Source organism: Topomyia yanbarensis, chromosome 3, assembly GCF_030247195.1.
Source record: "Topomyia yanbarensis strain Yona2022 chromosome 3, ASM3024719v1, whole genome shotgun sequence".
In the NCBI taxonomy this organism is placed as follows: Eukaryota; Metazoa; Arthropoda; class Insecta; order Diptera; family Culicidae; genus Topomyia; species Topomyia yanbarensis.
The window spans coordinates 40,387,561-40,401,522 of NC_080672.1; the positions used below are offsets into that span (position 1 = coordinate 40,387,561).

The following is a 13,962-nucleotide window of genomic DNA, read 5'->3' on the forward strand; positions in this document are numbered from 1 at the left end:
GGGGCAAATTCTTCAACTACAGCTTGTTCAACATCTATGCACCGACAAACGATAAACCCGCGTTTTACGAGTGTCTCGACAAAACCTACGGAGAGTGCCCAAAGCATGACGTGAAAATTGTTATCGGGGACGCCAGCGCTCAGGTCGGTATAGAGGACTTTTTCCGTCCAATCATTGGTAAGGACAGCCTTCACTCTGTAACCAATGACAACGGCCTGAGACTAGTGACCTTCGCTGCAGCCAGAGGGATGGCCATCAGCAGCACTTACTTTGCACGCAAAGACATCCGTAAGCACACCTGAATGCACCCGAATGGCGAAACTTGCATTCAAATAGACCATGTTCTGGTAGACGGCCTCGGATGTTATAGATGTGAGGACCTTCAGAAGACCAAACATCGACTCTGATCACTATCTCGTTGTCACTAAGATTCGAGCACGGTTATCAACCGTAGCGAACTCAAGAACTCAGCGACCGTTGCGTTGCAATATCCAGCGCTTCTCAGCAGAAGGCGTGACGGACGGGTACCGCCAGAAGCTTGATGAGCGGATAAGGGGAATCAACGTAGACGACAACCTCAACAATCTGTGGGAGTCACTCCACGGAGCGGTGAGCACACCAGCGCGAGAAGTAATAGGTACTGCTCAGAGACGACCCAGAAACGGTTGATTCAATGAGGAGTGCCAGAGAGTGACGGATGAGAAAAATGCTGCCAGAAGCCGGATGTTAGTGTCTGGTACCTGGCAGAACAGAGAGCGGTACAAGGAAGCAAGAGGAGCCGAAAAAAGAATTCACCGCAGAAAGAAAAAGTAGTATGAGGAGAACGTCATTACTGAGACGCAAAACAGTATGGAACAAAATGATATGCGGAAATTTTATGAAACTGTCAATGACGTACGGAGAAAAACAGCGCCGTCTCCCGTCATGTGCAATGACCGCGAAGGTGACTTGCTGACAGATAAAACTATGGTAGGAGCCAGGTGGAGAGAGCACTTCGAGACATTGTTGAATGGAGAGAATGTTAGCGCGTCAACGAACAGAATAAGGATAAGTGACGATGGACAAGCTGTGGAGCCTCCGACGTTAGAAGAGGTGAAAAAGGCAATCAAAGAGCTGAACAACTGTAAGGCTGCTGGAAAGGACGAGCTCCCGGCCGAACTTTTCAAACACGGTAGTGAGCAGCTGCACGAAATACTTCAGCGTACTCTTTTGAAGGTATGGGAAGAAGAACTACCTGCTGACTGGCTAGAGGGCCTCATTTGTCCCTTATATAAAAAGGGACACAAACTGGAGTGCGCCAATTATCGAGGAATATCGCTCCTCAATTCGGTGTACAAAATTATGTCACATATTCTGTTCAACAGATTGGTTTTCGTGAAGACCGATCAAATGTTTACCCTGCGACAGATCCTAGATAAATTCCGAGAATTCAGACACACCATCTGCTTATTGATTTCAAAGCGGCGTACGATTCAGTGAAAAGAAACGAGTTATGGCAGATAATGGTAGAACATGGTTTTCCGACGAAACTGATTAGACTGATTTGTGCAACGCTGGACGGATCGAAATCAAGTGTTCGGGTTGCGTATGAGATTTCGACGTCCTTCGTAACCTTAGACAGATTGAAGCAGGGTGATGCGCTGTCAAACTTGCTGTTCAACATTGCTCTTGAAGGTGCCATCAGGAGAGCAGGCGTGCAAAGGAACGGTACCATCGTCACTCGGTCGCATATGCTCCAAGAATTGGTCTCACAATCAACAACAGCAAGACGAAGTACATGATAGCTGGAAGAATACGTGGGTCCAATAGTGATGTTGGTGGTGAAGTGGTGTTAGGTTGTGATAAATTTGAAGTAGTGGAGGAATTTGTGTACCTTGGAACTCTAGTGACGTGCGATAATGATGTTACCCGCGAGGTGAAAAGGTGTCGTGCAGCTGCAAATAGGGCTTTTTACGGACTTCGTAGCCAGCTGAACTCCAATAGTTTGCAGACGAAGACAAAATTCGCGTTGTACAAGACATTGATAGTTCCGGTTGCCTTGTACGGCCATGAAACGTGGACGTTAAAGGAAGTTGATCGTAGAGCGTAGAGCGTTCGGTGTCTTCGAACGTAAGGTGCTGCGAACAATACTCGGCGGTAGAGAAAAAAATGGTATCTGGTGGCATCGCATGAATCACGAGTTATACCAAGTATATAAAGGAGTGGATATTGTCAAGCTAATAAAAAAACAGCAGACTGCGGTGGGCTGGTCATCTGGCACGAATGCCGGAAGAACGACAGGCGAAGATAATATTCAGTAGAGAACCGGGAAGAGGCCGACGACTCCGTGGCAGGCCTGTTTGCAGTGGAAGAGGACCTAAAAGCAATGAATGTCCAGGATGACTGGAAGAGATTGGCCCAAGACCGGGTCCAATGGAGGAGAATTCTTCACTCGGCGTAGATTAAACGAAGCGAATTGTTGCCCATCAAGTATCAAGTAAGTAAGTATTAAGTATCTTTAACTTTCTGACCACATATTATATTTATATTTCCCGATTATACATCATATTAACATGATTTAATCTGTTCCACAATATTCCGCCACGTCACTCGGTCAGTTGCTGCTTGTTTCCAACCTCTCAGGTGCCCGATACTCGCCAGGTTCTGCTCCACTTGGTCCAGCCACCGGGAACGCTGCGCTCCTCTCCGTCTTTTACCTGCCGGGTTGGAGGTGAAAACCAACTTGGAGGGGTTGTTGTTCGGCATCCTCACAACATGCCCCACCCACCGTACCCTTCCAGCTTGAGCTACTTTCCGGATACTTGGCTCACCATAGAGTCGCGTAAGTTCGTGGTTCATCCTTCTCCTCCACACACCATCCTTCTGCACACCACCGAAGATCGTTCGCAGCACCCTTCTTTCGAAAATCCTCCTCGAGCATTGTCCACGTTTTGTGCCCGTAGAGAACCACCGGTCTAATTAGTGTGTTGTACATGGCGCATTTCGTGCGGTGGTGAAGCTTCCTGTATCTCAAAGTTTTGTGGAGCCCATAGTATGCACGACTTCCAGAGATAATATGCCTTCTGATCTCCCGGCTGGTGTTATTGTCCGCAGTCAACAATGAGTTTAGATAGATTAACTCGTCAACCACCTCGCACTCGTCGCCGTCGATCGTAATACTACTGCCCAAGCATTCCCTATCGCGATCGGTTCCGCCAGCCAACATGTACTTCGCCTTAGACACATTTTTCTTCAGTCCTACACGTGCTGCTTCGCGCGTCAGTTGGGTATACAGATCTGCTACCGTCTTCTTGTTTCTACCGATTATGTCCACGTCGTCAGCGAAGCACACGAACTGTCCGGACCTCGTGAAAATCGTGCCCCGCATGTTGAACCCCGCTCTTCATATTACACCTTCCAGTTCTATATACTTTCTGACCACAATGTACCGTTTTTCTCTTAATCCCTTACTGCTAAGTGAACTTTCAATATAAAGACACGCTACCTTCACCGAAATTTTCGAAAAAATATGCTCAATAATATATATTTGTGAAAGAGATATATATTTGATAGAAAATAGCCATACATAACAAGTACCTATGTAAACGTCACTCACATTCAGGAACGACTGTTTGGGCAGAAACGTCAACTTACAATGCAATCCAACTAAAAACAGTTCTGTATCGAGTTCACCGCTATGTGAGCTGCATCACAAAATTTACTGATTGCGAATCGATTGACTGCTTTTTTCTTAAAATCTCGGAAAACGAACGAGAAAACTCGGATTTTCGTAAGACACAATGTGGGGTTAGCCCCTTTTGGACGCCAGCCATTCGATTGTTCACCTTCCGTTTAATTCAATTAAACATAAGCAACACTCCCGACTGTCGGCTGTTCGCAGATGAAATTGCATATTTTACAAACCGAGCATTTCAAAATTAAAATTAATTCAATAAATAATAAATCTACTATAAATTCTCGGCAGCCAGCCGAGAGCAATAATCATGATAACACTACTGAGAGTTGCATAAATCGTATCACCCATCAAGGTGTCCAGATTTGTGTAACTCTACCCCATCCTACTAACAAAAACTCCCTCCCGTGACAAACGTGGAGTTGCAGAGTTGAACACAGTCTCCATAACAACGTTTGCTACAATAATATTCCTTCAACTGGATGGCTGTAAGGACGTGGCCGGCGCCGTTATTAGCAATTCAAAGTATAGAACTCTCGAAACGTGCACATTGAGGATGGATAGCTACTCCCTCGCCCCATTCGTTGATTCTCTGTGTAATTTCGCTTGTTCTGTTCAATTGCGTATAGTAGTAACGAAGAATTGTATGGTCATCATGCTCATGCTCTATATATTCAGGAGTATTCAATAAAGTTTAATATGTCTTAAAATGAGTCTATGTTTGGTTGTTCAATATGTCATTGCAGAAGTATCTGGAATCTACGCAATAAAGGCATTGGTAGTACTTCTCACACGGGCGGCTGGGATTCCTTCATTGATGTATCCTTTTGAAACCTGTCGCTGGTGCCAAACATGAGATGGACAGATTGCGTAGGCTACAGGTAGTGAAACCATATGACAATCCGGTACAGCATTGGTCAACGAAACAACGCGGAAATATAGCAGACGAAAACATACGATTAGAAGTGACAATTTCAACAACAAGGATCTCTTTGTGTAAGGACTATGTGCAGAGAGCAAGTTTATTAAGGAAAAGTTATCAAAAATTTTAGCGAACGTGTATGACACAACATTGCCAAAAAAAACCTGGAACTGGAATCAACCATACCAAGCAACTATGTCCAAACACTGATTCCATCTTCTATGGCGATGACAAAGAGTGCGTTTGGGTCAGTCACCAAAGATGACCCGAGTAGTGGTCGCAGTGGCAACGTTTCCTCTAAAAAGAGCTCAAAAGGTTTATAGATAAAGAAAGAGCCCGAATTAGATGGAATCTCCAACGTCGTGTTGAGAGGCTCAAGCTAGCTATTCCCGTGCATGTTCAGGAAGATGCTTCAAAACTTCCATATGAGAGTCACTTTCCCGAGGGATGGGAGAAGCTAGCCGAGCAAATACTCATGGGTTCAGAAACCACACAGCCCCTTGAAAAGACCTTAAGCATGGTCCGTGCCAAAATTCACAACCATACACCATAAAATGGTCTCAGTAACCCATAAATACACCAACATATGGTATTTTATATGGGATCTACCGGACCATGGTATTTTCATGGGTTGAACCCATTTCAAACACCCCTGACAAACCCCATGAGCATGGGGGTATTATGGCCTTTTCGTTTGCACGGGTAGTGTTACTGTCAAAACCAGACACGCCTTCTGATCTGAGGATCGTTCGTGCATAGACCAATATGTTTGGTCGGACAACTTTTGTATAGGATTATCCTCAATATGATAGTTCTCTTCAATATTTAAGGAGAGCGATCACATTTTTTCGAAGAACCAGTTCTGAATTCAGAAAGTGATGTCTACAATGGGTGCTATTCGGACGGAGATCGAAAGAGCCGAGACGGCACTCATGCAGATTAAAAGGAGAAATTTATATTGCACCGTGAATATATCAAGAACGCGTTCAAAACCGTCAAGAACGTGTTCAAAAACGCGAGCTGGGCAACCATTACTGAATCACTGCAGTTATTTGTAGAACTGGTCTACAAGACAAACAGGGGGCAGCAATGGGTTAGAATCACGTCAGGAGTCCCACAAAGTAATATCCTGTATCTAACACCCTGGCAAGGGACGTGGGAGTGTATCCAATTTGTGGACATCATCGTAATAACGGTACCTGGAGAGAAGTCAGATGAGGAGAAAGCGGCCAAAGCCGAAATTTCGACTCACGAAAATTGTTATCGGTCTTGAGAGAAATGGCACCATCGGGGAACTCTCTAATGGAGTAGAGTAGATTTGTTACCGGGAATTATCTGAATATACCGCCAGTTTGAGTTAAATCGTTGAACGTTAACAGATGAGCTTAACTGTTAATGCTAGATAAATTGAATAAAATGCATCTTGATAGCTTACAAGAGGAAGGTTAAGTCTTCTATCACGCTCTATCGACAGGGGCCGCGTAATGCGAGTGTAGTGATTTCGACGGTCCCTGGTGCGGTTTGCGTGTTGTGAAACTGACGGTGGACATGTAGGAAACTATATTGATAACTAAAAAACAGTATATCGGTTTTGGAGAAAATCTACCGACGGAGATCGCTCCGTCGGAGTGAGGTAGATTCGCCGCTGGAAACTATCCGACGCTGAGAGCTGCATAACTCGCATCAGAGGACATCGGAAATTCATTGAAGGTAGGAAAAGGGATAACAACACTTCTAAGTAGGAGAAGACCTCCGAGTCCATTAAAGTCTTGACAGTTATCGATATTTGTGGCAGAGCTGAGCAGGCCAGTTATTCCGCGAAGAAACAGTAGCTATGAAGACACTAACTATTCATACTAAAGAAAAAGTTCAAGATCACAATCCCTTCATAAGTAATAACAATGTAACAACGGAGGTCCCGGGAAGACGAGGATACCGAGAAACAAGAAGTTTAGGTTTAGTCGGTAGGCGTACTATAAAGTACTGCAGTAGAAACCCGACACTACCACGAGCCATCAGCTGTGTTTTGAAAATAAGTTGTTTGGTATATTAGATATGGCCATCGGGGTCTCAGAAAATATCATCCTACTGGTACGGAAATTTACTTTTGCTTTTGCTCGCTGATACTCTCTGTAGCTCTGTAATACATGATACAAGGGAGCTCAAGTAAACGCGTGCTCGGTTTTGAGAGAAGAATTCTTCTTTTAAAACGTGAGTTCATCGAAACACTGATAACAAATGGCAGACTACAATGAGCTGGACATGTAAAATTATGCTTACCAGAGAATCTGAAAAATGTCGTCGACCTCGGGGCAGACTCCGCACTCGCTGGCTATATGCCATCGACGAAAACACAAATGCGTCGCTCCGACTGACAATACACCATTTCTCGGTTCAGTGAATCGAAGTGCTAAATACAGCACGACATTCATTTCATAAGACAGTCAGTAGAACATCCACAAAAGAGCTCATGCCCGGGTGCAAATCGGCGGCATGTCTGATTCGACGCGGAGTGCCAAAGAGTGGCGAACGAGCAAAAAAACTAAGCTAAGAGCCGAATGCTAGTAGCGGCTACTCGTCAAAAAAAGGATAATTGGCTGAGAGTGGCCACTAAAAAACTTCATTGCCGTTAAAACGTAATCAGAGGTACTAGTGGGGGCAAAGAAAAGTTTTGCCATGAACGAAGCGCATCGAGCAATCAGATGAAGGCCTCTCGGCAGCACCAGTTATGATCAACGAAAGATACGTGAATCTGATGACAAATCGTCCAGCACTGGTTGCTACGTAGAGCGAAATTAGCCGTTCTACGCATAATTATCCCATGTATATAGGGAATCCCATAGAACATGGGACAAATATGCTTATAACGGCAGTATAGCAAGCACAAATAAAATATCGATTGAAGGTGATGAACATGCCGTGGATCAACACACGCTATACTGGCTGTAGTAATCAAAATAGTCTGAGTGAAGGAAAAAATGCCTTCGAATTAGTTAGATGGCTTCACATTTCCTACACACACGATTTTCTCGAGTATCAAAGTGGTCTCCGAAAAGGGCGATCAACGACCGACCTGATGTTTACTCTTGTGGAAGACTCTGGATAAATAACGGGAATGTAATTGGGGGGCTTATTATCTATTTGCGGGTTTCTAATCACCGTACGATTCAGTGAAACGAAATTATCTATGGCGCCTAATAAAATGGCTTTTCGACGAAACTGATTAAGATAATTTGTATGACGCTGAAAGAGTAAAAAAATCTCGTAGTTTATAACATCCAAACGCAAAATTTGTGTACTGTACATTTTGGGGGGTAGGGAGGGTATACCAAATTTGTGACGAAGTGTGACGAGGGGGAGGGTAGGGTCAGAAGTTGTGCGACGTAGCATTAAGTTTAAAACCCATTGTTTAGAGAAAACAATTTAATGATCCTCCATTCCCAAGAGAAATAAATTTAAATTCAAACAAGTTACTTTTGATGCGGTTTTACATGAGGTAAATTTTACGATTCGCGGAATGACAAGTTCGCAAAAATACGAAAAGATTTGGTATGCGGATTTAACTTGCTACATTAGTTAGCTAATGTTGCTAGCTAGTAGACTTAGTTTGGAAGCTGAATTAAATTTTCACTTCGGATTCAACCAAACAAAATTCAGTAATTTAGATGAATGTATGGTTCTTAGAATCATTGGCACGATTGTGAACTGAGAGAACTTGTCTTCATGCTCCCCTTGACGTATAAAATTCAAAACAAAACTATCAACAATATATTTGTCATGAAATGGGCTTATTTTGCACGCAATTTGCTGTTATAATGAAAATGATGGCAAAAGTCGTCAAACATTTTGAAACATTTTTTTTTTCATCACCCGGGCGCTTTGCATGGGACGAGGGGGAGGGGGTAGGTAAATGCTACGTTATTTACGAGGAGGAGGTTAGAATTTTGTGACGAAATGCTACGAGGGGGGAGGGAGGGGTCAAAAATCGCCGAAAAAAGCTACGTCATTTGTGTACGGCCCCTCAGCGATAAGTAACTAATAAATCTCTCAAGGTGATAAGATTGACAAATCGCAGCTCTGCATTTTTTTTTCATTGAAAGCGCATAAAACAGTTTATTTAGTTGTATGTGTTAGATGATATGTCAGTTAATGTTATTACAGTAATATTTCAGGACTAGTCAAAAGTACACCACTAGTGCAAAACGGCTGAACTATTCAACCACTCCTCGGTTTAAACTCCACCCACACACCCTTTTCCGCTTGAAATCCAAACATATTTTTAGACATCTGCAATGGAATCTGCGTTTTCTCAATTGGCTCCAAGCTAAAATCTTTCAGCAAATAGTACATAATTAATTTGACCTCCATCAGAGCCAGCCGTGAGCCGATACAATTCCTGGGACCTACTCCGAATGGTAGATAGGCACCGGTATCAATCTTCGATCGGTTTGCCTCGTTGAATTGTTCCGGATCGAACCGTTTAGGATTCGGATAGTGCTTTGGATCGTGATGAATAGCGTACGTGGGAATCATAATCGATTGATTTTTCTCGATAGTGAATCGAGTTCCGGTACCGTCATCGTACACGTAGTCTTTAGTGCAGAAACGATCCGACACGATAGCTGGTGGCCACTTGCGAAGAGCTTCCGAAACTACCATATCCATGTATTCCATTTTCTGTAGGATTTCATAACTGAGAGAAGCGCCGTTCAGAGATTGGGTGGTTCCAACAATTTCTTCATATAGACGATTCTGAACGTCCGGATTGATTGTGAGTTCGTAGGTCAGAAATGACAAACAGGTATCGAATCCGGCTAGGAAAAATAGGAAACACTGTGAGATCAGCTCGTTCTCAGTCCACACTCGAGAGTGCGTTGTTTTTCCAACATTCGACTCTTCTACGGTAGCAAAGCCCGCATCTTTCTGATCCTGTTCGTCCTTGAGATGCTTCAACGAACCCTTCCGAACTTCCATTAGCATGTGGATCATATCATTACGCATGATTCCATGTACTTCTCGCTGTTTCATGTTGTCAATAATCACTTTCTTAAAGTAATTTGTTAAATTGGCGTCTGACAAATCGATTCCCAGTTTGTGCGCCAACTGTGGCATACTTCGCATTAGGAAAAACTTAATTAGCACCATAACCTTTTGAAAATTCAGCATCTCTTTTCCTTTCACATAAAACTCATTTCCCCGATCCTTTGACGAATTCACCTCAATTCCAAATGCAACCGTGGCGATGACATCATTTCCGAACCGTGTGAAAGTATCCTTCATCTCGAACTCTAAAGTTTTCCCAGCTTTTGCTTCCAAAGTGTAGAAATCCACCATTGACCGGGCACAGTTCGCCACCAGCTCGAACATGTGACGCATCTTACTTCCGGTGAACGCTGGACTCAGCGTCGAACGCATATCTCTCCACTTCTGACCACGCAGTGCAAACAGCGAGTTACCGAACAGGCTTTCCCCACCGATCTCATCCTCCGGGGTGCCGTTGGTCATCGTAGGGGTGTGATCCGTGAAGTAGTCAAAATCTTTTACGCCAATTTTTTTGATGACACTTGCGTCGCGCAACATGAAAATCGGTTTCATGAAGTCGTAGAAGCCTATCAATCTGCAAACAAATTAAACTGTATAAGAAAATTCCTTTCCTCTGTTACCTATCCGCAATCTCGAACTCACTTGGAATCCGGAAAGGTATTGTACAGCGTTTTTACGTGAGACAAAACGTCCCTTCTGCGGAACATGATAGGACCGCTGCTGCCAACGAAGAACGTCGGGTTGACGTATGGTATCGGTTTCGACAGAAAGTATTCATAGTTTTTCAAAATTTGGTAAAAGATCAGCAGAATAATGGCGCCGTTAACAAGTCCACTTCCATCACGGCGTTGTCACTTTGCTACAATATATAGGACACTAACTATCATCTGCTGTAAATACTAAATTAATATCGCGTAATTCATTTTGTAGATATTGTTATCACCTTTTGAAATGATCGGTACCAGCTTAGCAGGATCAAGCTAATGCACTTTCCTTATACGGTGTACACAACAAACAAATACTACTCCAACCAAGACAGTGAATGATATTCAACTACTTTAGCGAGAAATCACAAAGCTGTATGCGTCTGATCAGCCCGGAAGATACTGCGCGAATGAGCGCATTGCAGGCGTCGATTGATTTACTATTTACCTACCTACTAGTGTAAATTCGTCTCTACAGCGCTTTTTGCGAAGTGCGACTGAAGGAATGAAGATTGAGCGATTCGGGAGCAGGCTCATGCAATTTCTTTGCACAATGGTTCAAAACATTATTATGAAAAACTTCATTCTCTCGAGCCGACAACTTATGTTCTGCAATTGACAGCGGTTCATAAAAAATAAAACTTTTATCTTCGTTTGGCTACCAACAGCGGTCATTGGCAAGTAAAGTTTTAGTTATGGATTTTGCGTTTAGATTTTGTCACATCAGAATCTGACATTAACTTAGTGACATGACTAAGCTAGCACCGGATTGATACTAGCTTCAAAAAACGAATACACTATTTGTGTTTCTAAGTAATCCAATAGTCCTACGTGATGTCTCGCAAGAAAGCCTAATCAGCTTAATCAGAACTCCTTTCTTGTGCGACATCGCGTAGGAGTAGGGATTTGCTTAGAAACACAAATAATGTTTTCGTTTTTTACGTACTAACGTCAATCTAGCGCTAACTTAGTCCTGTCACCAAGTTTGTGTTAGATTCTGATGAGATGAAGTCGAAACGCAAATTCCATAAAAAATTCAAATATAGGTTTTTGGGGTGGGCGTAGCGTAGTTGGTAAATCGGTTGCCTTGTATGCAGCGCACCTGGGTTCGAGTCCCAACCCCGCACTTGGGGTTAGAAATTTTTCATAAGAGATTTTTCTAATCCGAAGAGGCGAATGACCTTAAGGTTGAATCCTCTATAATCGAAACAAAAAAATAAGTTTTGTGCTCTTAATGCGTAAACGTAGTTTAAAACAATTTTCTACTTAGTGAAGAAAATAGTTTTTACCTAAATTTTTCTCCGCTAAGGAGCAAAGTAAAGGTTTGCCCGAAATTTCCCCTCAAAGTGAATTTGACTTATACGTCCTAATGTATATATGATCCTAATATATGATCCGTCGAAATTTGTGTCTACAAACAGCCATCTTTAAGAAAAAAAACACTTCTTTTTATTGAAATGGTCGTAGCAGGGTACAGAAAGTTTAGCTTTTGAACGAATATTGAGAGAGGCCTTCTATAAAGTTGTAAAAATTTTAGAAGACGGAATTAAAACTTTAGCGGGATCGAACAAGATTTAGTGTCGGATTCTGATGAGATGAAGTCGGAATTCACTTTAATGTTCATATAATATGCTATTTTGTACATGATCCTTATATGTTTATGTGATCAATTTCATATAACTTAGAGTATTTTTCATGAATCAAATCGTGAACTGCCTTTTAATTCATAGCATATATTCGTGCTCGTTAGATAGCTCACGATACCATAATTTATCGCCGATCGATTCCACCCTCGTGATCCATCCATTATCCTAATATTTGCGTGTGAATTACTTAGAAAAATCCTGATTCAAAGTATAATAGGATTTTTCCATTCTTGCTCGTGAAATAGTTTCAAAACTATAAAATACGTTTACAATTTCATGGCACAGTTCCTAAAGAATGCTATTTTGTGCATGGTCTTTATATTTCCTCGAGCCAATTTTGCAAAACTTAATATTATTCATGGATCTAGATATGTGCTACATGATCTGTTTTGTAGGCTTCAATTGACGATCTATCTTGCGTGCCTATTCCTATTACTGATTTGCGCATGATTGTCACAATATCAAATTTCTTTCTCTAACATATTGCTGTTGTACGTCCATAGAACCTTTACTGAACGAATTTCTAATTAATGTGTTATTTCTTCTTTTTTGTTTTTCTCATCAACGATAGAATTGAATCCCCTTACACATACACACGCTCGCATGAACACTTAATAGCCCATACGATCGAACACATAAACATACAAACGCTCAAACCATTCGCGACAATACAACGATCCACAAAGTCCCAGTGACTAAGTTAGCCTGTTAACTCTTCCGATCTTACTAAGCACCATCATATAAACACTCGTTCCCACGCGATCACTAATCGTCCTAATCCGAAAGCTCGTACTCTCGGTCCTGGCAGCCTAGCTCCATGCCTTCAGTTGGTCTGTTCTCAAAAAAACACGCTCATATTCATTTGACTATAAGTATCAGGGTGCCATACCAGATATTCTAGAAATATGGGAGAATTCACTCTCTTATAGCTTCTGATCCGTACACTTAAAATAAACAGCAATATCGTAGTCCAAACGAATATGCAAACGAACACATTGTTGCACAAACGAAGTTATACACGCTGCACACGCGACATTCAAACGCCCGCGAGATCGAATACGTCAGCATACAAACGCTTGAGTCCTGCACGACAATACAAACCGGGTCACAAACGCAAACATGAAGTCACGATCATCAATAAATCAACGGTCGCACAAAAAACCCGGCGACTATGTTAACACGGTTGGGAGCGCCACTATATAAACGCCCATTCCCACGAGATCATCAGTCGTCTAAGTCCGGAAACTCCCACCCTAGGTTCTAGCAGAGCAATCTAGAACCATGCAGACACTTCTCAAAAACTATTCATATATAGTAGAGCACACGAGTCAGTGCGCCATTGTCGGTATCAAGGGCGAATTCGCTCTCTTTCAGCATCTCAACCGTACACTAGAAATTAAATAATCACAAACAACTTAAATCTAAATCACACAGATACCCAAACCTACTTTTACACACACGAAATACAAACGCCCGCGCTATCGGACACGCTTACATACAAACGTTCGACTCGTTCGCGATAATTCGAACCTGGTCACCTGCTAACGTGAAATCGGAACCATTCACGCACACGCACGACCGCCGATCTCGCAAACATGAAAACGTCCAAAACAAAATTGCCTGAAAAGTATCTTGTGTGGCAAGCTATATGTTCATATGGTTTGAAAGCTCAGACATTCGTAACCACAGGTATCATAAAGGTAAAACTTATGGACAGGAGTTTAAAAAACCGATTGTTGCTTGTTATGAATAGGAGATCCACTAAAACGTTATTCTGGCTAGATTTAGTCAACTGCCTTTTTGCTTGATAAAAAACAGAATCATGTCTCCTAATCTACGTCCGATCGAATCATGGCGATCAACTGGAACTTAAGAGAAACCTCAAAAAGCTTGACGGGGAAGTATCATCGATCCCAGAATTTCGTTTCTAGTGCCCCAGTGCTTCGAAGAATGTTGGAAAGAGCAATGTGCAAA

At 42.5% G+C, this 13,962-nt stretch overlaps 1 protein-coding gene and 1 pseudogene across 2 annotated transcripts in view; one reads left to right on the top strand and one right to left on the bottom strand.

Moving 5' to 3' along the window:
- Nucleotides 1–13,962, top strand: part of LOC131693527 (sodium-dependent transporter bedraggled) — a 346,814-nt gene that overhangs the window by 156,943 nt on the left and 175,909 nt on the right. The gene's annotated exons all lie outside the window — the stretch shown is intronic.
- Nucleotides 8,700–10,479, bottom strand: LOC131693547 (probable cytochrome P450 9f2; annotated as a pseudogene).